At 36.7% G+C, this 23,836-nt stretch overlaps 1 protein-coding gene and 1 long non-coding RNA gene across 3 annotated transcripts in view; one reads left to right on the top strand and one right to left on the bottom strand.

The window, feature by feature from the left end:
* chst11 (carbohydrate (chondroitin 4) sulfotransferase 11) overlaps window positions 1-23,836 on the bottom strand; it is a 90,185-nt gene that overhangs the window by 48,815 nt on the left and 17,534 nt on the right. The gene's annotated exons all lie outside the window — the stretch shown is intronic.
* LOC135737458 (uncharacterized) lies at window positions 6,912-19,939 on the top strand. The gene is made up of 3 exons (XR_012337358.1): window positions 6,912-7,153; window positions 17,364-17,473; window positions 19,141-19,939. It is a non-coding gene; the product is annotated as an uncharacterized lncRNA (long non-coding RNA).

Here is a 23,836-nt window from a genome sequence, read left to right as displayed (position 1 = left end):
ACACTATAATAATATTGCACTGAAAGTACGTGTCTATGATGTTTAGGTTATAATTGAAATTCACTTTAAAAACATTATTATTGTCATAGTGGGACACTTTAAAAGCACTAAAAATATTAGGAAGTGCATTTGTAGAGCACTTGAAATATTACAGAGGCATACTAAATTAACATAGTTTATAGTAATTATAAGTATGATAGCAGTATGCACAAAATGTACTTAAACTAGTGCTGCACAATTAATCGCATCGCAATCGCAATCGCGATGTCAGCCTGTGCGATTATATGACAGCAAAATGTTGCAATTATATTAAATAAATAAATGTGTGGACTTTTAACACAAACTTTCTGATAACTGTTTGATGATTTTCCTTGCCGTTTAAAAAAAGAAAGAAAAACGAACAAAAAAGGCAATGCACGTGTGGCATGCACGTGTGTGGTGTGCGTCGTCACTTATACCAGAGCGAAGATGGATGCAGAGGAGATTGACAGTGATCTGGTAGCTAAAAAAAAACTCTATGTCTGTTGTATGGCGGTATTTTGGATTTAGGATTACTGACACTGAGCAGTTGCAACATCACGTGGCAATACGAAAACTTTTCTAGTTTTACAAATACACATTTTAGCTAAACTGTGTGTGGATTTTTCCTTAAAACCCATCAAGTTGACTCATGATACCATATAGTATAATCGCAATCGCACATCGCAATATAAGCATCAATAACCGCAATGGGAAAAATTACCCAAATCGTGCAGCCCTAACTTAAACACAACTATAATTTGTGCTGCAATGGCTTTTTAAGTGTATTTCCATTAAAATGGCAATACAATGCAATTGTACTGTAAGTGTGCTTAATTACTCATGAATCTTGATTTTCAGGAGTGTATTTTAGTGTACTTGAAGTTAAAAAAAAGTTGTTCCATTTTAGTATACTATTTACACTTGACGGGTAATCAAATAGGTGTTAAGTTGAAGTTAATACATAATTGAGTACACTTAACTATACTTGGATTTGACGAAAATAGTACAAAATATAGAAAATATACTTAGTAGGGGTGTAACGGTACGCAAAAATCACGGTTCGGTGCGAACCCCGGTTTTGAAGCCACGGTTCGGTTAATTTTTGGTACAGTAAGGGAAAAATGCAAACATTAAACTGCAGGTTGTTTATTACTATAAACTTTTTTTTTACAATTTGTTTACACTTTTTTTTAAAACAGTTTTTATTAAAATATAACATATAAAATATATATAAAATGAAAAAATAATAAATAAAATACTACTGCAAAGTTCTTTTTTACATTATTTTATAACAGAAGGTAACTCTTTTCTTAACCTTCTCTTAAACTTTTTCTACTAAAACCTTGAACTAACAAATTCAATTCCTGAATACATTAATGAACTATTAGCCTACATTTTTGCCACCAAAAATTTTCTGTTTTGATTTATTTTGGATTGTTTAACTCACAGTATTGAATTGGCTATGTACCATCTCTGTATAAAAAATAATATTACTGCTCTATGTGTAACTGCATAGCAAGCAACATGATGATATACTTATTATACACTCATTTTGAGATTAGTGAGCTGCATACATAGCCATCTTTGATCTTTTGCACGTTTATCCTAATCTTTGCTTGTGTCGTCAATGTAAGCTGCCTGTGACTTTACTAACGAACCCCTCCGTAGCTGAGTAACAACTAAGTAAGCCCGGGTTACAGTTCTTCTCTGTCCCGACCAGCTGATCGCATTGTGACAATGATATGATTGACGTGATGTGCAGATAAAAAATCTGATCACGCATTCCTTATTCTCGCTGTCACAGAAAGCGCGTCTCATGAATGCGTAGCAACGAAAGACATGCATCCTCTCACGCACTTTTGAAAGAACAAAGCAGCGCGTTGACACGCGTTTAACATGCGCTTTTAGATATGACACGTAAACGTTTACACCAATAATCAAACGGATATACAACTAAGTAAATAAAAATCTTTCTGCGGGCCGAATTATGTTATATGTTTGACAGAAGACTTGCGGTGAACGCGGAGACTTCCGCCACTTAATATGTTCGTGCGGAAACGTACGTATTATGTTCCGCACAGGCGCACACATAATGCATTCGGCCTTTCGGTGCACGTGTGCACCGTGCCGAAAGCCCTGAACCGAAACGGTCCGGTTCGAATACACGTACCGTTACACCCCTAATACTTAGTACACTTTTTTAAAGTATATTTTTTATATAATTTTTTTTCACCTAGGTATACCCCAATAAGTCATGTTTAAATGCTGTTTTCATAACTCTTAAGCAACTGAAATAAGTTGTGAAACTTGGATCTCATTTCAGAGAAAAGACCGGTCCTGTCACAGATGCTGCTCTGCTGTGCACGCATGCATGATCTAATTGAGTTCAGCTAAAGGTGGGAGGTTTTTTTTTGCAGTTTTTTTTGTTTCCCATGTAAAGATCAGCTCGCGTGGTGTCTCCTGCATCTGCCATGCTATCTTTTGACTGGCTGTAGCTAGCTAAATTAAAAGAGGTTGACACATGTGTTTTTTTCTCTTAGCAAGCCACCCGGACATGACATGGGAGTGTGGCAGCATCGACGATTCCATTTTTTAATTCGAAGTTCGAGGTTGTGACTTAACTTCGATCAATTTTGTCGTGACACCCTTAGCCACTAGGCAGCCATGTTTGCAACACCTCTGGGTAGTTATTTCAGTCATGCAAGACTAAAGTCCTATCTGCTTGAATGAGGTAAGAGAGATCTATAAATTTCCAATTAATTGAAGTTGTAAACGTAGTTTCGGGAGGAGCCTAAACATTCAGTCCCGTCAATCATCGTTACGTACGCCTACGTACTATATAAGCCGCAAACTGCGTGTCATTCCCTTGACAAATTTCTTTTCGGCAACCCTCCTCCTCCCCTTCTCCTCCTTATTAATGATATCTCCCTCTACGCAGCTCCGGGGGGGGGGGGGGTCTTTTAAGCTCCGAGCTCGAGCCGCGTCTCGGGCTCGAGTTCCCTCCTCGGACAGCAAGCCATTGTCGTTTTACCATTTGTTCATTTAAGATTGAATGGACAGGCGAACTTGTGAAACAACATATTTCTGACAAACAATTAAAGCTGACATCAACCATAGCATAATTTTAGTTTTTTTTTTTTACTTAGATTGGGCTAAAACACACCTTTTCAATGTTGTGTTTAGGCATAGTCCACACGGACACAGGTATTTTTATAACGTGACTTTTTTACGCGGTTCGGCCTTTCATCCACATGAAAACGCAGAATAAGGGCACTGAAACTGAAAATTTTTGAAAACCCCTACCGGGGGGGGTTTTAAGAAACGCCGGTTGCAGTGTTGTCGTGTAGACAGTAAAACCTGGGTTTTTGCCGTGCGACGTCACTTTTGTTAGGCTTCGGATTGGCCAAGGTGGCTTTATGATTTGGGTTATATCGCCGCCTGCTGGTGTGACATGCTCTTGACAGCACTTGATAGCGTGTTTTTGCTCTTTCATGTGAATGGAGATTTCTTTTAAACTGAGCATAATGTGGACGGGATTTTTTTGAAAGGAAAAACTCAGGTTATAAAAATACCTGTGTCCGTGTGGACTAGGCCTTAGCTACTGTGCATGCACACAGGTTGGCAAGCACCTTACGTGACGTCGCAAAGAGGCTCTTCCCCAGAGAATCATCAGTCTTTATCGATTGATAATTGGTTCTTTTAACTGGAAGGCGGGACTCGAGTGTTGCATTGTCCCTTATTCATAGTAATAGGAGTGCTCAATCTTGTTATATCCAATTTCCTTGCTACTCAGGAGTTTATAAACTTGTGTGTGTCCTGGTTTGACTTGTTTCACAAAAAGAAAACCTGGCGTGTGTGCTACATCTTGAACACACAAATTGCTTAATAAAATACTAAATAATGTTTTATTGAAAATGCCGAAAGGTTTGTGTGAGGGTTTAGGAAATATACAATATCAGTGGATCAGCATGAAACCCATTAGGTCAATGGAAAGTCTGTGTAATGATGGCAGTCAAAATGTGTGTGCGTGTAAGAGCTTTAACAGAGACATTTTGGCTCATTTAACCCAAATAACCTCAGGATGATCTTTCCGATGTACCTATGACCTAATGAATGAGCTGGCCTCAGGTCAGTGTCTGTGTGTATTGCACTAAGCTCTTTTGTCAGACTGGTTTTAGCTCTATTGCAAACCCATAATCCTCTTTTACAGATTTGAAAGAGTGTTAACAATCACTGGACAGAGATTGTGTAGATGTGTGGTGTTTCCAGCAGAACGATCCTGTCAGAAACCACAAAATGAAGACCAAAAGAGAGTTTTTTTCATCCCCATGTCTGGATTTCCACTTAGTCATACATGTCTGTGTGTGTGTGTGTGTGTGTGTGCGTGCGTGCGTGCGTGCGTGCGTGCGTGTGTGTGTGTGTATTTGTCATGTTCTCCAAACCTAAATCATCAGAGGGGTATGTGAGTGTGGGTTAATACTACAGCACTCATATCTGCATCTGGCCACTGACTGTAAAATCTAGCATAAATGAATGAAATGATTCAGAGCTATTTATCTAAGAGACTCACAATAACTAGGGCTCTTATATAGAAAAGTTTCTCAGATGTTTCTCCTAAGCATGATCTCATTGTCTAGAGTAATCTCCAGCCTGATCTCATGGGAATTTCTACTAGGTGGTTTATTTGTATTAATACAGTACACAAAATGTTAGACAAAAAGCTGTAATGAAGCCCCACTCGTAAGTCTCAGCCTCAGACATCACACCAACGGACCGTAGTCTAAACGTCTGGTGTATACAGCAACCTTAACTGGAAACAATTCAGCAGATTCAAAGTCATCCTCTGATTCGTTAATTTATACAGGACTTCTGGGATACGTATAGACCCTTTAACTGTTTGCACACAATGATGATTTGGCAACGTATGCGCGCTCAGTTTGGCAAGGAAGTATGGCAAGAATCAACAGTGAAGCAACACAGACAGAGAAAGTTATTTTAAAAAGTTGACAATATAAAATTTTCATCACAGCTACCATATACGTGTACTATAGCGAAGTGGTTAGAAGATGTTAGCAGATGCCCAAATATAAAATTGGCCAGATACATACGTATATTAGTATTATATTAGTGCAACCAAACATAACAACCAGACCTTTTGATGCTGGGAATCGATTGTAATAAACTTTCTGAGTTGCTAGCATGTTAGAACCAATGGGGAATAACACCACTTCTGTTGCCAAAATGCACGCACAGGCTATTTGATCACGTTGGCTGTAAAAGGGTCTATGTTGCGTTTTTTTAACAGTTCGTCTGGGAATAACACAAAAGCATCTGATCAAAGAAGAAAGCTGTCTAAGGGGTGTTGTTATAGATGGATTTATTGGACACATGTGCAATGTCACAGTTATGCACCTGGAAGTTAACTTCTGTTCTGTGTTGTTTATCGGCCTGGCTAGTAGCCAAGGACTGTGCCGCACACGCAACCCCCTTAAGCTGGGCCCTCTTAGCTCCGCCCCGTCTTTACTCTGCGTTTTAGTGCCGTCTTCAATCCACGGTCTCACAGTGAGCAATAAGGTCAACCCCTCTAGATGCCATCAGGGTTGAAATGGGGGAGATGCCACTAGACTTAAGAAGGGAAAAACTTACAATGATGTACTGGGTTAATTTGCAGGGTTGTGATAAGAGTCATCGCACACGAGTAATTTTAAATGATTGTTGGGATTATAAAAAGGATAATGGGAATAGTTTTGGATGGAAGTATAAACAATGGGTTAAAGAATGTAGACTGGAAAATGTAGCTATCTGCCCCAATATGCCATTAAATGGGGTATCAGTATGGAATATTCCTGAACCTAATGTTGAATTGAGACTGCTTGAGGATCGGGAAAAAGCAGAAGGAATATATACTAATAGTTATGTTATTAATGGTTTTATGAGAGAAAATTTTTATTCTTGTATACAGATATATACAGATGGATCTAAAGACCCAGTGGAAGAGAAAGTGGGAGTAGGAGTATACATTCCAAAATTTGAGATAAAAGTAAGTTTAAGACTGAGTGACAAATTGTCTGTATATTCAGCAGAACTAACTGCTATAATAGTAGCATTGCAGTGGTTAGAGCAGATTAAGCCAAATAGGATGCCGACTGTAATCTGCTCAGATTCTGCAGCAGCACTTAAAAGTATATTGTCAACAAAAACTGATAGAGAAGATCTGCTGGTAGAAATTTATACATTATTATATAGGCTTAATATAGAGGGTATAATTGTATATTTTTGTTGGGTACCGGCACATATTGGGATAGTAGGAAATGAAACAGCGGATAAATTGGCAAAAGAAGCATTAGGGAAAGATATGGTAGATATTAAGATACCTTTAGGAAGAAATGAAGTTAGATCAATAATTAATAGAGAAGTAATAAGAATATGGCAACAAAGATGGGAAAGTAGCAGTACAGGTAGGTGGTATTATAATATTGTAAAATCAGTAAGGAATAAAGAATTGTGTTATGGAAGATATAGAAAGGAAGAAGTAATGATTTCTAGATTAAGGATGGGTCATGCAGGGTTAAATTCAACACTGGCATTAATGGGGAAGCATGAGAATGGTATCTGTGATGACTGTGATGTTGTTGAAACAGTAGAACATGTGCTTTTTAAGTGTAGTAAATATGAAGAACAGCGTAGTGGTCTCTTTAGTAATATAAAGAATAGGCCAGTGAGTATCATGGACTTATTGGGAGAGGGTTTGAGGGATATAGAGAGGCTTAAGGAGGTGATGATATTTTTAGAGCGTACAGGAATAGATCACAGGATCTAGAAGGAGGAGCAAGTTGCTCTGAACATCCAGCAGGTTGAGGAGCTCAATGTGGAAGCTGGACTAGCTGAAACACGCAGCGTCAGCTGAAGCTTGGGCTCGGATCCTCTGGGGTGTTAAAAGGGGTTTATTTATTATTATTTTTTTTTATTATTATTATTATTATTATTATTATTATTCACAAATCAGATCCATTACACATATGCGCAAAGTATACAGTAGGTGGCGGTAATACTCCCAAGGAGTGAGCAGCCAGTAAACGAAAAGAAGAAGAAGACGGTCTCACAGTGCGCGTGAACTTCAGAAGAGAACAAGGTGTGTGTATTTACTGCTATTTCCTATGATATCTGCATATGTGCACTTCCTTACTATAAATTCAGTTTACACAATGTGACGCTGGAGCAATACAATGCAGTTTTCTTTCCACTGTAAAGTCTTCGCTCTGTTCATCTCAGTTTAAAAAAACACAAGGTGATTTACGTTCCCTGTTTTGTGTTATGATTCTAACGCGAAGTCAGCCCTTATAAGCTGTTTAATTAACGTAGCCCGTAACATAAACTAGAAATGCAGTCGTGAATCGAGTTGGTTGTGATAAAACTAAAATGCAACTAAGGCTAAACTAGTCCAGTTATGTTATAAAGCTTCTCAACTTGCAACAGGTTTAAGAAATCAATGGAAATCTATGTTGTAATCTGCTATAGTTGTCATTCATTTCATTTTAGAGCCCCGTTGATTAAAAAACAGTCTGGAGAATCATTTAATAACAGTATAGCTGTTTTCTTAAAGAGTAACTAAACCCTAAACCAACTTTTTTTAGTTAATGATCTGTAAGAAGGGGGTTTTATTAGTGCTGTTCATTGATTTTAGTAATTTTTTTTGACATTTGGATATAAAGTGTTTCAATACTGGTGTAAAAACGTCTGAGTGCTGCCCTCTTCAGGTTAAACGGTGGCTACTGCAGTTGAATTTTCCTATTGAATGTTGGGTCCAAAAAATGCCTCGTGATGTAAGCAGGTTCAAGCTCACCACGCCGCTTTGGTCAAGCATTGTTGACCCAGTCTTATTTCAGGCAGAATGTACATAGAAAAGATGCATTGTTGTTGTTCGCCATTTTTAAATGTTACAATGTCGTGTGTGTAACAGCTCAAGTATACAGTATGTCACTAAGACTGTCTCTGAAAATCAGACTAAAGCTTAAAATCTTATTGTGAGATAAAAAGCATCACAGTTTAATAGGGGTGTCCTCGACTAAGGATTTACATATTCGAATCAGAATTTTCGAATCTTTCCATAGTCGACCGATAGTCGAATCATCTATATTTGTGTGCATGGGTTGGGAGTAGAGATGCAGCGATACCGATACTGGTATCGGGTATCGGCCTCGATACCACATTTTCTAAAGTACTCGTACTCGTTAAAAGTCCCCCGATACCAGGGATCGATACCACGGTCTGAGAAATGTCTATGTTTGAGCAGCGTGTAAGGGGTTAATGCCTCTTGTGTTGTCCAAAGAGGCAGAGTTTACAACAAACTGGAAAACTAGTCCCTTGTTTTTTTGTTAAATTATATGACTAAGGGCCAGATTTACTAAACAGGGCAAATTAGCGCATGAGCGCAATTCCAAAAATGCGCTGATGGGAGTGGTGATATCTGCGGGTTATTTACTAAAAAAGCGCTAATTAAATAACACAGGCGCAACAGCTGATTTCCATAATGACCAACCAATCTACTAAGAGCAGCGCAAATTAGCGCATGGTTGCAAATAAGCAGAGATGATGCTCCTGCAGGTGCATGTGATATACAGGCCGATAAATAAAGGCAGAGAGACGCGTGAACTTATCTGGTAAAATGATCCTGGAAATCCTCTCCCTTCTACCATGCAGTCTCTGATTTCTGCGATGTCTCCTCCTAGCAACAACAATTGCAGCCATTTCGAGCGCAAAATGATTTAAGACATGCTTTTTTTTGGCGTTAAATAGTCGCGCAAATGCCATACATAACACATGCGCAAACATTAGTAAATCGCGTTGCGTGAATCATTTAAATAGTCTCCTCCCAAAATGTTTGCGTCTGAAAGGGAAACTCCTAGAAATGCATATGCAATCAGGTCAGTCGCAAAAAGAACTAGACCACACCTTTTCAGCGCTAATGATCCACTGCGCGTCTTTAGTAAATTCCGACATCGCTATTTACCGCCAAAATGATGGTTTACGCTGGCGCAAGCGCTTAGTAAATCTGGCCCTTAAGCTGTTACCTGTAAATTTAAATCATATTTTTTATTAAGTACTCGGTATCGGTATCGGCAAGTACTGAAATGCAAGTACTCGTACTCGTACTCGTATTCCAAAAAAGTGGTATCGGCGCATCCCTAGTTGGGAGGGGGCCAGACCAGGTACAAATTGGTAACTTTTATTTTCTTTCACAACCAGCACACATAAACAACTTTCTGATAAAGTGACCAAAACTGTCTTTCAAGTAATAAACGAAGACAAAACTGACGATGCATTTATATATTTTTTTTAAGGTAAAATGTAAGGCAACTTTGGAGATAGCGCGTCAAAGCAGTCATGACCAAAAAACCCGACAAATGAGAAATGACAAATAATTTGTGATTGTGACTGTAAATGATAAAAACTAATCTTTATATACAATTCATTAAACTTTAATTTATAACAAGAAAAACACTGAAATTAATGATTTTATAGACACTACGCGTTATTATTTAGCACAGAAATACCTGCTTGCTTGCTTTGACTTTGATCATCTCTGTATTAACTTTAGATATAGAAAGACCGGATGATATTATTTATTTCAGGAATCTCTTTGCTATCATTTGAAAGTGAACACCAACTGACCATAATATTAAATCACAAGAAAGAAACTGTCAGGCAGAAATAGGTTCGGTGCAGATAGTTTCCGTTTCATCACCGAAATAAAAAAAACGGCTTACCTGTTTTGTAGTTTAACTTTAAGATAGACAATATAACCACTCTGTTTTAAATACATTTTAAAAACTTATACTTGTCGAAAAACATCCGTTTTTTAATGTTTAGTTTGATGAACTCCTAAATATGAGACGCAGAGCACCTAACCCGTTCGGCTAAATTACATGCGCAAGCATGGCCAGCACGCAATAGCGCCACATCGATACAACGAAAAGCTATCCAAAATGTACATACTTAAATTAGATCGGAATTTACATTTATAATAAATACAATTTTTTTAATAAAATAAGGTCAGAAGTAACAAAGTGCAGAACAAATATGCAAAATGCCTCAAGTGCACGGAAACAAGACACAAGCCAAATAGTTAAATCAGATAACCCAAAGTGATTTATAAATAAAATAAAATATAGAAATTATTAAAAGAACGAAAGTCATAGTTTAATTTGCCAGCTTTGTCTTTTAAATGTCGAAACAAAGAGGCAAGGCTTTATTAACATAGAGACCTCTTATGGATGTGAAGCCCGGTCACAGGGGTTGTTGGATTTATTAACGCATTTAAAAAATATTTATTGAAAGCTGCTACTTCACATATTATTTGCAGCATTATAATAATATGCTGTATATTAATATATTGTGAGAAAGCTGTTATATGTGAAATCAGATAATGTGTGCACCCATATACGACCAAAATTGAATGATCCTCATTTCATAACACATCTGCGACGATTCGACTATGAGATTGGTAATCGAATCAGGCTTCTCCTATCGATGCATCGAATCTTCGACTATTCGGGGTCACCCCTACAGTTTAATTTCAAGCATTAATTTCACTATGATTTCAATCGCTGACATGACATTACTCAGTCAACATTAAAGATATCAAGTTTATATTTTCACAAATGTTCTTTACTGTCAGAATCCTGCCAGATCCTTGTTTGTATTTAGATCTAGTTTAGCATGGCAGGGTTCTGACAGTACATATGTTCTATGTGGGAGATGCGTGGTTTAGTATTGGTTTATTCTGACCACGCATTTCCCGGGTCTCGTCACTTTTTCCCCGATCCCTTACTTGTGATTATTTTCCAGGTGTATGTCATTTGCTTTCTCCCTATTTAAGAGTCCTTGTGTGTGTTGTTCAGTACGGGTTCGTCTGTTGTACTATGTTGTCTGATGCCAGTTGTTGTTTCGGGTTTGTTCCAGTTTCTAGTTAAGTATAGTTTGTTCTAGTTAACTCTTTCACCGCCAGCGTTTTTAAAAAAAGTTGCCAGCCAGCGCCAGCGTTTTTCATGATTTTCACCAAAGTTTAATGCCTTCCAGAAAATGTTCTTCTTTAAATAAATAAACATACAATATACCAAATGAAAGAACAGACCCTCTGCTTTCAAACAAAAAAAACCGTTTCATCCTACCTTTAGTGGTTCTTTTGCAATCAGCTTTTGAATATGGGTAGGTTTTTGCAAAAACACCATATTTTGAGCAAAAAGCAAAAATAATTCCATATTTGTGACGGACTTTTCATAGAGATCCCATTCAGAGCGATCTTTAAAACAGACACGGACATGCAGCAGCTTGACATAGGGCAATACTTCCGGTTTTAAAAAGTTGCGGAAGGGCGCCACCTGGTGGATAATAGCGGTATTGCGGAAAGACGGAAAATCTCGTCATTGGCGGGGAAGCGTTTTCTCTTAATTGACGAGATATCTCGTCAATGGCGGGGAAAGAGTTAAAGTTTAGTGTTTGGTTATATGTCTAGTTTAGTGTAGTTCTGTGTTTTAGTGTTTTGATCTGTTTGTTTGCCCCATCGAGGGTTTTTGTTTTCTGTTTTTGTATTTAATAAATTATTATTATTGTTTTGTATCCGTGTCTGCGTTTGGGTTCATCCTCCTGCCAAAATCCTGACACTTTACATTATATAGGATGATTTTATGTGGAAAACAGTAAATCACAAAGAAATACTTCAGCTGGGTTTTCACAGGCATGGTCACATTTATCGTTAATCTTTAAGAATGTTGCATTTTCTCTGAATATTTGATTTAATGTACTGTATTTTTCAATTAAATTTGCATTGCACAATAAATTATCTTAGCTGCAAACATTTTAGGTATCTATAAATACTGATAACTGTGGTCAAAACAATAGCAAAATAAATAGTTCTGTATTATTAAATTACAGACAAAGATTTTGAATAGCTACAGTAGGTTGGATTTAGGGCTGGGTATCGATTCAGATTTTCCAGATCGATTCAATTTCGATTCACAAGCTGTCAAATCGATTCGATTTCGATTCTCGATTCAATTTTCGATTCCGGTTCTCGGGGCAGTTTTTATACTCGATTCTCGATTCAACTCAATAAATATAGATTAAATACAAATACTATACTAATAAAAAGAACAGTGAACAGCAGGTTTCAAGTGGGTAATTAATTGTTAAAATCGATGAAGCACCTGAAACCGGCATTTTAAGCACTGAATTAATGAATGACAGGCTTGCCTCTCGCTCCTTGGTAACCTTGCGCAAAGCAAAAAATAGGGTGACATCTAGTGAAGAAGACTAGTAATTCGATTAACGTTAATCTTTCGTTCAATGTTTGCAGAAATAAATATAAAGGAAAAAATCGATTCTGCTCTTTGAGAATTCAATTCATTTCAAAAAACGATTAATCGAAAAATAGATTTTTTTTGCCCAGCCCTAGTTGGATTGTATGTTTGGTACGAAATGGGTATGGGTGGCCTGACCCCCTATTTTTTCATAGGGCCCAAAATTGCTAGCGGCGCCCCTGTCTTTTTGTTTCCTAAAGACGAGGGTATAGACGGTCACGGCAATCTTGATTCACTGCTGTGCGTAGAGGTTTGGTAGCCACTTAAAAAAAAAATTTGGCCAAAAATATGTTTAAAATATATGCTAAATTCATTTTTGTAGAAAGTAAAGCTAAATAAATATATTTTTGAATCAGAACAGTGGTTCTTAACATTATTCCTGGAGGCCCACTGCTCTGCACATTTTATATGTCGCCCTTATTTAACACACCTGATTCAAATCATCAGCTTATTAGAAGAGATCTCCATGAACTGAACTGAGTCTGTCAGATAAAAGAGACATACAAAATCTGCAGAGCAGTGGGCCTCCAGGAATAACGTTAAGAACCACTGAATTAGAAAATATATTTAGTTTAACCTTTATATAATAACATATATTTCAAAATGTATTTCAGGGGCAAACAAATACAAATTTTACAACCCATATGGCCAAAAAAAAATATTTTTCCTGGCCAAAATATAAAAGTTTGTATAAAATATAGAGTATAAGTATAACATGTATAAGGATGCATAAAATATAAAATTATAAGTATATTTTTGCAGTTGAAAATATATGTAATTTTCATTCTGTTATGTTTACATGTTTGTAAATTGTAACATACAAGTTTTTTGTCCAATACAACCTATATATAAATGTTTTAAAATATATACATTTTTTAATTATACAAAAATGGCAAATATTTGAAAATATATTTAAATTTATATTTAAAAATATGTATTTATGCTGTATGGGGTAGCTAACATCATATACAATAATTTTACACTGTACTTTTAGCTCAGTGTAGTAGTTAATATGCTTTCGCTATTTATTAAGTTAAAAAGCACCTATTATCTGATTCACGGTTTTACATTTCCTTAGGTGTGTAAGTGTGTATTAGTACATGGTACATGTTAACGATAGAAAAAGGTGCAAACCCCAAAGTAAATGATGACATGATTTATCGTTTCCAACGTAAATCTCTTTTCTTGGACTACAACAAACACACGGATTGTCGGCAACAATTTACTTCCCGGGCCAATTGACGTGGACACGACAGTTATTATCATTATCTTGCCCGCTTCTGACACACAGCCTGTCTATGTTTTCATATTTAATGAATTTACTACTGACTAAACCATGATTCAAACACAAGTATTGAGCAGTGCAGGTAGCGCTTGTTGTTTGTCGTTTCTACAACCACAAATCCAGCCATAGTTTTATGTTTTAGTATCCTTACCTTACCAATCTGTTATATTCTGCTCAAGTCGCACTGGCAAAGTTGATCTATCAGCTTGGTCATCTGCATTTTCTGGATCAGATTTGACTCGTATTGATAAGGTAGTAAAGACGATATTAACAGTATTGCAAAAAATATTGTGTTTATTGACCCCTACAGTTTTTAGTAACGTAATAGGTGCTTTTTAATTTACTTAGTATTTATTTTCCTACATATATAAGAAATAATGTACTGTAGAAGGACTCTGTTGTTATCATTCTTTGTGGAAGTCTACCGGAAGTTAAGTTTAGGCCGTTTGCTTATGTTGTTGCTGCTTAATCATCTATACATGCACACAAACACATACAATGGGGAATATGACTACCAACTGCAGTATACTTCACTTGACCTCTGCTGTGTTTGTTGGTTTTTTATGAGTGTGTCAGCATCTGATGGCGTAATGCAGAAACACCACTCTAATTGCATACCGAATATGACCACACACACACTCAGAAATGTATTCATTATCCAAACTCATCCTTTAAGACTATTATCTGGTGTTTTCTTGATCTTTGTATCTTTGCACAGAGCGAGTGTACACTCAAACACGCTCTCTTTCACACACCCTCTCTCTCTTTGGGGATCCGGGGTGTCATTATTCATTCATCTTGTCCTTCCCCTAGCGTCTTCATCCATCCGTATTGTCTCTCAGATCGCATTACGTCTGAAACTACCTGACAAATGCGTCACCTTCAAGAGAGACAGAGAAAAATGCCTCACATCCCTCAAGCGCACAAAAAGAGGATAGGATCATCATTGAAGTGCTGTTAAAGCACTGTTTTCCTTCAAATATATGCTCTGTTTCAGTCCCTAGTTTCCTAAGTCATAATATGTGCCTGTTCTATAAGTTTAACATCTTATCTATGCTGCCTTTTAAAATGCCTTGTCTTGACCAAAAGATGAAAAATGCTTCCATCGGAAGACGCATTAAAAATTAGGAAGATATCGATTTTTGAGGGCAGCATATACCTTCACTGCCTTTGATATTTCACAATCATGTTCTTGTGTGTCCGCAGTGAAGGTAATTGGTTCAGTGAGGCTGAAATTGAAAAATTAAACAACAGCATGATTTCTGTATTAACTCTTTCACTGCCAGCTTTTTTTTTAAAAGTTGCCAGCCAGCGCCAGCGTTTTTCATGATTTTCACCAAAGTTTAATGCCTTCCAGAAAATGTTCTTCTTTAAATATATAAACATACAAAATATACCAAATGAAAGAACAGACCCTCTGCTTTCAAACAAAAAAAAAAAACGTTTCATCCTACCTTTAGTGGTTCTTTTGTAATCAGCTTTTGAATATGGGTAGGTTTCTGCAAAAACACCACATTTTGAGCAAAAAGCAGAGATAATTCCATTTTTGTGACGGACTTTTCATAGAGATCCCATTCAGAGCGATCTTTAAAACAGACACAGACATGCAGCCGCTTGCCATAGGGCAATACTTCCGGTTTTAAAAAGTTGCCACCTAGTGGATAATAGCGGTATTGCGGAAAGACGGAAAAACTCGTCATTGGCGGGGAAGCGTTTTCTCTTAATTGACGAGATATCTCGTCAATGGCGGGGAAAGAGTTAATGTATGTTAATTTTTTTTATTTAACAACTTAGCATTTCTATCGAGAAATTTATATTGTAGCTTTTTAATATTCAATTGGTTATCACCCAATCTCTTTCATATTTCAAATATAATTTTTCGTTATGCTGCCAATAAAGCCTGAAAAAGAAATTGTTTCTTCGGTGCCATTGTGCGCTGCAATGTCATTGCCTCTAATGGCAGTGCCTAAGCTTTCGAATGCAGGATAAGTGTGTATTGGTGTGTTCGACTTCATGCAGCACTGCACAGACTGATCAGTGGCTGACTTGAAGCGGTGCATGCCGGCATACCAGAGTCAATCGGAGTCAATGGAGAGTCAAATTTTTTGCAGCTTAAGGTTGTAAATGCAGGGGGGCACATTGGGGACCCTTCCAAGATGGCGGTCGCGCTGATACGTCAGCTTAGGCAGCGTCAGTCTATGAGGCGTCTACGTATATAATGTCTATGGCTGGTTCAGCCGGCGCAGCCTCTTCAGAGCGAGTTCTGCACAGAGTTCTGATGACGACACAGCTCTTCGTAATTGGTTGCCTCACTGATGACAACGACCACGTGCGTTTCATTCTTAATTTTAACCTTTAGTTCCTTATAAACTAATCAACATTAAAAATTCATGATTTTATAACAGGCAAAACTCGTTAATATCCCTAAATATGTTTTATAGGTTCATGTAATAAAATAAAAATTAAAAGAAGCGAAAAACCAAACTCTTCGTATTTTAATAATGTAGATTTATGTTTCCCATTATTTTCGGGAGTACAGTATAAACGGCAACTAAAATATTCAATATAAAATGTTTCTGGTTGCATCTTTTTATTAAAAGGTTTGTTTTTAACAAATTCACAATCGAATTTACTTTATCGCAATAAAAAAAGAAAACACGGCACACAACAGGTGTCCGACTTCAGCTCCTCCCTTGAATGCAAGCGGCAAACCTCGCTGATCGGTCTGCGCAGCGCTGTATGAACTCGAACATATCTTATGTGCATCTTTATAAAGAAGGCAATCCCAGAATGCATTGCGACAACCTCAGTGAAAGAAATTGGATGAGACGAGAGAAAATTTTATGTCCTTAATTCAATACTTAAGGTATCAATTACAAATTCTTCTGTGAAATTGAAATTGTTTTAACAAGTATTCTTGTCTACTATTTACAGTAGACTATTGTGCCATCAGCTTAGCAGCATGTTAATGACAATCTAAAAATCCAAATCCAAATGGAGGCAGTAAACCAGGGTGACCATTCGTGCTATATTTCGGGTGCATCTACCGGACGTCATATTTGTCGACCGCATACGTCATCGAGGTTTATTATTTCAGGTTCTGTTTTAGAAATTCAATCGTTACATTTTTAAGGTAAGAATAAAACTACAATGGTTGTATATGTTTTTAACTGAAATGTGAGAACCTTGATGATGTATGTTTTTAGAAGGATCCGCCCCAGTGACAGCCAGGGACCAATTTTTTTGGACAGTGCACCATTTCCATTCCAATTCCATTTATCCATTTAGCAGACGCTTTTATCCAAAGCAACTTACAGTCCTTTGCTTTCTAGCTATACATTTTATCAGTATTTATGTAGCTTTGGATTGAACCATGACCTTTGCGATGCAAACGCAATGCGCTTCCAAGCAAGCAACAGGAACATCATACAGGTTTGAAACAAAATGAGGGTTAGTAAATGTTGACAGTTTTTCTTATATATATTATTCCTGTAATAAATTTGGCAGACGCTTTTATCTAAAGTGCACTTGTATTTTTTTACTTTTATGTATGTCCATCCCATGACCACTGCAGTGGTAACACAATGCACTGCAAACTGAGCTAGCTAGAAAAACATTTAACATTTTAACATTTAACCTTGCTATCCAATATCATCGACTTAATGGCGTTTATTTTCTGAAACTGCTTCTGATTTCAGGTCATTGCGGACTGTTTAGTTAGGAAACACAGCAACTAACCACATCTGACAACACTGATGGGTGACATCACGCTGAAGGCCCGGCAGATGGCATCTGTTTGTTCATGCCGGTGGGTAAAATGATGGGTAATAAAATGATGGATATATAGCCACTTTTAGGGACAAAATTAGGAACTCTCTAAAGTGTTTACACGCCATATGTTTTAGAGAGCCCATCTCTAAACATCTCTCTTACTGATGTAAAGTCTCCACCATCACGGTGGCTTTTTTTTCACCATCACATATGCTAGAAATGCAGTAAATAACTTTAAAGTGATTTTACAAAAACAGCTCTGCACATGTAAATCAATTTCTCTAAATTAAAATGTTTTAATCAAAGTTAAATCATTTGAGTTGTATAGTGTTATAAATGGCATTTTGGAAGTACAGAAGAGACTGTTCCAGAATTTCCCAAAATAAAAAAACATAATAGCGATCCATACGTCTCATTGATTATATTTCAATTCAAAAATTATATTCAAGAGTATATTCACCAGTGCCTCTATCAACCTAGAAAATGTGAAAAGATCAACAGTAACATAGTTTTGCTAAACCATTCTCTGCAATGTGAAAAAATAGCTCATTGAAATTTGGCCCCTTACTGCACTATCCAACCATGGCACTGCCATTTAGTGCAGAGATCAGCTCATTTGCATTTAAAAAGACAGACCCAAACAGCACATTTTTGCTCACACCTACAAAGTGGCAATTTTAGCATGCTATAATAAATTATTTATATGAGATTTTGAGCTAGAACCTGACATATGTACTCTGGGGACACCAAAGATTAATTTTACATCTTAATGGGGCGGTTTCCCGGACCAAGATTAGCTTAATCCGGGACTAGGTCTTGGTTTAATTAGGAAATATAACTAGTTTTAACAAACATGCCTTTCTAAAAACATTACCTGTGTTCATTTTGAGGTAAAACAAAGGGCACTGATGTATTTTAAGATATGTCAGTGCAAGTGGTTTTCAGTTTGGAGAGCTCTTAAAAGTGTTTAAGTCTAGGACTAGTCTAATCCCTGTCCGGGAAACCGCCCCAATAAGTCTTGTGAAATGTCCCCTTTAATATGGATGGATTCACTTTTTGGAGCTTTAAAAGTTTAGCTTTAAAAGGCAATCCCCAAGCAATTATAAAGCTGAAAAGAGCCAGCATATTGTTTAACAAAACTCTGACTGCGTTTGTCTGAAATTAGAAAGTCATACACCTAGAACGGCATGGGGTTAAGTAAAATATGGGGAAATGGGGTAAATGCACTTCGACCTTGCTCATGTAGACATTTTGCATACAATATCCTGGAGATTTTTCAAACTTCCAAATGTGGTACTATCATGTTTCAACCATAAAAGTTTTACTTGACTTTTTTATAATTAAAAAGTTTAGGACGATATGTCAATTAGGACCGGATGTATGAACTGTCCCTTTAAGTGCGCTCTCACCACAAACACTTGAAACATTCTCTACAACTTCCTGCATGCATGTTAGAGACGTGTGTATATATACTGCTGCTGTGGTATTTTAAGTTACTAGTAACTATTTCCAAAATCCTTTATTCTTTTTCATCTGAGTTTCACAAAACTAATCATTGTTAGCAATTCGTTTTAATGACAGTGTGATATTTATGGCCTGAAAAGATGAAATGTGTACATTAAGGCAGGAAGATTTATAGCTACATATAGAATTTACTGTAATTGTCCCTTTGCTCTTTCCAATCTCTATTTATATCTATACAAGGTCAGAGTTTCTCCTCTCTTAAACACGCTTCAACCACAAACCTCTAATTCTGTATGCCACACCCTTTAAAGGGGGGACAGGCGAAAAAAAGAGAGAAGAGAAAGAGAGAACACAACAGATGAAGCAAACTATTGAAATTCAGACCTACAGAGGCCAAATGTAAAGCTCACTTGGATGAGAGGACAACATCACAGCAGCAGAGGCTTTATTATCACAAGGACTCTGTGTCGGTCTGATGTACGGTTAGATATAAAGAAGCAAACAGCCATCAGCCAGATGCTCAGAAGACAAATGACACAACAACACTTCAACCACAGTGTCGTTTCAGTCTCACAGCCACAGTGCTGTTTACAAAGTTTCTCTCTTCTCTTTAAAAATAACTCAACTGCACAACGTAACTATAATCCAAGCTCAGTGTAAAGAGGGGATACAGAGTACTGCTTTATATGTAGTGTATACACATTTATAGTGATTGCAAAGTGAGGAACGTCTTAAAATGTATCAAACTTTACAACTCTTTCACTCTCATGTTGTGGACCATTTAGCATCAGAAGTTTTAACACTATTGACCTTGCAACCATTGGTAATTCAGATCTTGTTATCCAGCTGATTTACTGTGTGGAACCTCATGAAACTTTTACACAGAGAGGATGACATGCTGAGAACTGAATATCCATCTTCCTTGGTTCCACACTCTTAAAGAAATATTCTCAAAGCTTCTCACCCCCATTCATCTAAGATGTTTATGTCTATCTTTGTTCAGTCGAGAAGAAATTAAGTTTTTTAAGGAAAACATTCCAGGATTTTTCTTCATATAGTGGACTTAAGTGGACCTCAATAGTTTACAGGTTCAACACAGCTTCAAAGGGCTCTAAACGATCCTAAACGAGGCATAAGGTTCTTATCTAGGGAAACGATCGGTCATTTTCAAGTAATTTTTAACCACTTTTCATCTTGCACCAGCCTTGTGATCCGCCAGTGTGACCTTACGTATTATGCAATCACGTCGAAAGGTCACGCGTGACGTATTTGAAACTACCTCTCCAGTGTTTACAAGTGTGGAGAAAGAGGGACGTTTAGACGTTGTTAGTGGAATGATATTAATTAATGTCTTTGTATCAGTTTATTGTTTAAAATGGCCCATAAATGTGCATTTCACATATGAAACATGCAACCTTTCGATGTGATTATTTAATACGTGAGGTCATGCTGGTGCATCACAAGGCTAGTGCAAGACGAGAAGTTGTGGTTAAAAATTACCTATTTTTAATTTTTTTGCCAAAAATTACAGTTGTTTTACTGGATAAGACCCTTATGCCTCGGTTGAGATTGTTTAGAGCCCTTTGAAGCTGCATTGAAACGGCAATTTTGAACTGAATTGAAACTGTTGAGGTCCACTAAAGGCCACTATATATATAAATCCTGGAATGTTTTCCTCAAAAAACTTGAAAAGAAATGTATTTTCGACTAAAGAAAGAAAGAAAGACATAAACATCTTGGATGGCATGGGGGTGAGCAAATTACGATTTGGAGTATTTCTTTAAAACAAACGGTTCTAAAAGGGTTCTTTGCAGTGATGCTATTTAAGAAATATTTTTGGTTTCTCAAAGAAGCTCTTAGTCAGAGATACTTAAATGAACCAATTCTTTCCTAACTTTTTAGAGTTCTTTTTTTTCTAATACAAAAATACCTTTTGTGCATACAGGATCTTAACGGAACCATACAGACAACAAATCAAACCATTTCAGGACCCCCCAATTTCAAAACTACCCACATTCTAAGCTTCTGCCTGTAATGTTCAGGTGAACTCTATAGGACTCTAAGGTGTGTTTTATTAGACTTGAAACTATACTTTGTAGAAGGGGAGATCACCCATAGCGGAACTGTACACCACTCATGTGTAACAACCCAATTTGTCTATTTATAGCACAGGTGTCAAATGGCGTCAGGGTCGTCTGTTTTATTAAAAAGAGGGGCACAGGGTGCACACCCAACCTTTAAACTGTAATCATAATTTATAACAATTAAACATCAAAATCTTTTTAACATCATATTCTTATAGACTACAAAGACAAAAAGAGAAGCGTTTATGAATGATTAATGAAAAACTCCTGCGCTCAACAGTCACATCTGTTATTGGCTGTAATGATCAACAATGCAAAAACTGTTCATATAAAAACCTTTAATGCAATGTAACGTAAGCATATCTAAATGTAATGCTGTAATCAACATTTTTGCTTGATTTTTATTTAATTGAATTAAAAGCACATCATTGTTATAAAACTAGCCTATAAACAGATTGGTAAAACTTTACAATAATGTTGTATTAATAAACATTGGTAGCTGCATTAACTAACATGAACAAACAGTGATCAATATAGTTTTTTCAACAAGTATTAATTCTTGTCAATTATATTAATATTAATACAGTTATACATGTTAGTTCATGGTGCATTAATTGATGCTAACAGTTACGTAAAAGGCTTGATTTTATAAATGTAGGCCTATTAGTAAATGCCGAAATTAACATGAACTAATATTAATGAATGCCAGAGAAGCATTGTTCACTGTTAGTTCATTTTAGCTAATGCATTTACTAATTAGTACCAAATACAACCTGATTTATAAAATGATTATAGGAACGCATTTTTGCATCATATTTGACCTCAGATATAAACATTAAGAAATTGACTTTGAACTATCACCTTAGTATACAGTTAATACTCAACATGCACAATGATGGTGCCAGCGCTGTTGCATCTGGGTTTGTATAATTCATTAATAATTCATTGCCTCCAGAACGAAGCATGTCAATAAAACAGAGAAAATCTCAGAACTGATAATATTTTGCCAAAATATTGCATGCAAAATTCACCTGGCTCAAAAAGTTTCAATGGGCATGATGCCTCTGAATGGCATTCAAGCATTTTACAGTTTGAACTATTTTTTTGCCTTTCTAATACCCTCCTCTTCCTCCTCATTTACTTTGCCTCTTTCCTCTTCAACATTTGTTTTTCTATAATATATTGATTATATAATTTCAGGTACATCTGGTGTCCAAAGTCATTATTCTGCTTTTTTAAATGGCTATATATTTAATTGTTTTAATTATTTGATACTCATTTTCACAAGTTGTTACAGACCATAAAATAAAATATTGTGTCCTATGTGAAAAGGGACAACACAAGATGTGTTAAAACAACACAAAATAACACAGAGATGTGTCAAGTTAAGGACAACACATTAAATCAAGAGTGTGTGTGTGTGTGTGTGTGTGTGCGTGCGTGCGTGCGTGTGTGTGTGTCTGTGTGTGTGTGTGTGTGTGTGTGTGTGTGTGTGTGTATGACTGCCAGTTCTGTTACATACTGTCAACACTGTTACTCTACATTGGTAACAGAGTTTGACAGTAACATAATTCACACACTGACTAACATATCAAAGACATTTTAGAATCAAATGAAGCCTCATTATTTAAAATTTTAAACACAATGAGAGTTTGCACAATGGCTTCTCTTATGTGACAGAACAAGCAGCTTTATATGTCTGAATGGCGCACATTCAGTATAAAGCAGTGAACTGGAGCAGGGTTCTGTCTGTGTGAGCGGTGTGTCTGTGTGACTGTTTCGGCTCTTTGTTTCGCATAACTGTTTGTAGGATGCTCAGAAAATCAGGCCCGTGAATCACTCACTTCCCCTTACCAAAACCCTCCAAGGGCCAGTGAGACTGTTGCCATGACAACATGTATAGGGAAGTGCACTGATGGGACGTCTTAATGTCACAGCCAAGGGCACACTTCACTTTAAAAACCTAGAAAATTCCCGGCAGGAATACATTTTAATTGGAAAAGCAGACAACGCGTTAGTGGAAATGTGCTGGATAGCAGTTAACATCTTAATAATCAGACTTTGTCTAGACATGATAATTAGGCTTGTGGGAGATAACCTAAGACAGTTAACCACTAAAGCATGTCTATACACTCACATTCACATGCCTTTATATAGTATATGTTCTCTAAATAAGTCTGTTAATGCTAAAATCTCTCTTCTGCTCTCTGAAAACATGAACACATCACACATTTGTACTGTTGACAGTTATAGAAATACTCAAACACTGCAAAATCGCATACTGAGATGGCTATGCAGGGACACAGGAACCAATGAGTTTCATTGTGCTTTATCAGCGTGCCACCACATTTGTTTTTAACAGCACTGATTTGTATGTTTATAACTGCACATGACGTATCAATCACTAAATAAACTTGAAATATTGTTTTCTCTCACAAACGTTTTGTTTCGCTTCATTTGGATTACTTTAATAATGTATTTATGTACTTGCTCATATTGACTTCCATATAAGGAAATAACATGACCATTTCAATATAAAATGATTTGTTTGTGTACTGCTAAACTCTTACACATCTTGGTCGGGGATGGCATAAGCTTGAGTAAATAATGACTGTTTTCATTTGGGTGAACTATTCCATTATGGACAAAGCATTCTTAAAGATTCGTTCTTGTGTCCACCCAAAACAGAAAGGCATGTTCACACATCACACGTGTGAACACCTGTTTACATTCACACCCCATCCCCCAAAAACACACATCATACACTGTTTCCATGGTGATCGCTTACATTTTTTTCTTATTTGTCTCAAATATTCTCACTTGGAATTTTTCTCGCTCATCTCTTTGTCATA

The sequence above is a fragment of the Paramisgurnus dabryanus genome, chromosome 1, assembly GCF_030506205.2.
Source record: "Paramisgurnus dabryanus chromosome 1, PD_genome_1.1, whole genome shotgun sequence".
Taxonomy (NCBI): domain Eukaryota; kingdom Metazoa; phylum Chordata; class Actinopteri; order Cypriniformes; family Cobitidae; genus Paramisgurnus; species Paramisgurnus dabryanus.
The sequence above is the reverse complement of the archived record's forward strand: the minus strand, read 5'-3'. Positions and strand labels throughout refer to the sequence as shown.